The following is a 2,279-nucleotide window of genomic DNA, read 5'->3' as shown; positions in this document are numbered from 1 at the left end:
TACAAAGTACTACAATTATAATTTACTATTTTAAATCTGTACAAATGTTACGTGCAATACTTGAGGAGGACTTGAGGATATTGATTGATGCGTCAAGTCTAGGACACGCCGTGGAGGACTTGAGGATGTTGATTGCCTCTTAGCGTGTAGTCTCTATATCTAAAATTCCAAGAACTTGTAATAGTGTAAGCCATGAACTAGCTAGAGTTGGTATGATAGAAAGTAGATCCAATGTGTGGATAGGTTTGGCTCTGGAGTTCCTTTTGGACCGGATCGCTCAGGATTGTAATGACACTTTTACTTAATTAATACAATCCTATTTCCCCCGCAAAAAAGGATCATTGCTGTTATATACCCTGATGAATTTTTTGTCCGCATTACAAAATAAAGAAGTTTTTTCGGGAATGCTCTGCTTGATTGCATTTGGATTTGCCTATGGTTGATTTTGCCACATGGTACATTGCTAGATAGGGCATTTGATAAACAAGAACGGTGCTATCTGCTGTAGCGGAATTTCTTTTTCGCTGCACATAGAAAGCAACAATTTATTTAATCAATATCAAGTTGATCATTTTCGATTTGTCTACAACAGTACTGCTTTTCAAATGGTTTGTCTTATGGATGCCAAATTGTATCAGGTTTCTTTACATCTTAATATTCACAATACTGCTACTAAAATTTGCTTTTAGAATTTTTTTTCCTTTTCTATGTTGAAGTAATTGTTTCCATTTATGTTTGCATTTATATGCATCCATCCCTTGACACAGAGTAACACCAGTTTGTCTTAATGTATTTGTTATGTACATGAATTCATTTGTGTTTTTTACATATGCATGCCTCATTAGTGTTTATTAGTTTTTCTTTCCTTTCTAATTTAGTCATTTACAATTACTTCGTTCAGTTTAAATACCATCTCGCATTTTGTGTAGAGATGGCAAGACTGCTATCATCTGATCAGTCAGGAGAGTGTTGCTCTTGGAATCGCCGCCTGAGATTGGATCTTAAGGCATGCTTCAGTTGGCACCTCCGGTTGAGTTTGAAGAGGTAATTTGTTTCACACATTATCCGGTCCTGCAGGAGCTATGAAACGAGATGGTAAGATAAATTTAGAAGCTTTTGTATAATCTACAATTATCACTTGGCAGACCTATCACTTAGGAAATTTGGTCCTCAGTAGAGCAACCAAATATGAAGCAAAGATTAAGGAGAAAGCAAGGACAATAAAAGCAACTTTTATGAAACAAAAACCACTTCTGTATAAGATGAATAGTTGGTTGTATATAAGTTCTTCTCAAATAATGATTTCGTATTGGTTCCTGCCTCCATTACTCTGTAAGCTTAATAGAAAGTTTTGACATAATGTTTGTCAGTGCAAAAGACGGGGCCAGAACATCATAGTAAGAAAGCATAAGGTGTAGATCTTATGCCTTTTACTATATGTTGGTGGCATGCTGGCACTGAGATGAGGCCACTGATCTCCTTAGCATTTTGCATCTATTTGTATATTGATATGTTTGTTCTTTGCTGCAACTCCTGAACTATGCAATGGTTCCACCCGTGTATGTGTGTATGAGATTGCCGACCTACTTGGTACACTGTTTGCTATTTTGTTTGTAGTTATGTGTGATTTATCCTAATTCCATCCTATCAATATAGTTTGGTGAAACATAAGAATTGTATTACCATGTAGCCAGTTAGTTTTGATTGTCGTTATACATAATATACATTGACGTGAGCTTCACGGAATCATGCAATTTTTATCGCCGTTACTTAGAACGTATATTAACACAAGCTTCACGGACACGAGCTTCACGGGGTCGTGCGCCAAGGCGCACATCTAAATCTAGTTTGTGTAATTGTATCATACCTTGGGAGCATCAGCGTAGAAGAATGGAGGGAGGAGCATGGGGCGCATGGTGTAGGTACTCGTCTTCGTTAAAGCTACCTGTAATCGCAAGTGGATCTAGGCCGGCCGGCGTGGGTACTCGGCGCAGCGGCCGCCGGGAGCTCGGCCAGCTCCGGATCTGGCGTGGCGGTGCGTGACGGCGACATGCCGATTCATGGAGCGGGGGCGGTGCTCTGGGAAGGGCTGCCGCGGCGGAAAGCGAGGCCGAGCCGCATGGAGATTTATATGATTGTTTCCGAGTAGCGATTTCTGTATAGATCTGGAGCGTGATATTTTCTACCACGATTACTGTGATACTTTTTCCCAAATTCTATTACGTGCCTGGGCACTTCCACGGTGCCCCCCACCCCCACGTATGCCTCGTTTTCTATGT

General features: G+C 40.3%; 1 long non-coding RNA gene across 1 annotated transcript; it reads left to right on the top strand.

The window, feature by feature from the left end:
• The first annotated feature begins 950 nt into the window (after window positions 1-950).
• Window positions 951-1,360, top strand: LOC127293786 (uncharacterized). Its single transcript, XR_007846131.2, has 2 exons — window positions 951-1,044; window positions 1,146-1,360. It is a non-coding gene; the product is annotated as an uncharacterized lncRNA (long non-coding RNA).
• Window positions 1,361-2,279: the final 919 nt, after the last annotated feature.

This window comes from Lolium perenne, chromosome 4, assembly GCF_019359855.2.
Source record: "Lolium perenne isolate Kyuss_39 chromosome 4, Kyuss_2.0, whole genome shotgun sequence".
NCBI classification, from domain to species: Eukaryota; Viridiplantae; Streptophyta; class Magnoliopsida; order Poales; family Poaceae; genus Lolium; species Lolium perenne.
This window is presented reverse-complemented; position numbering and strand designations above follow the sequence as displayed.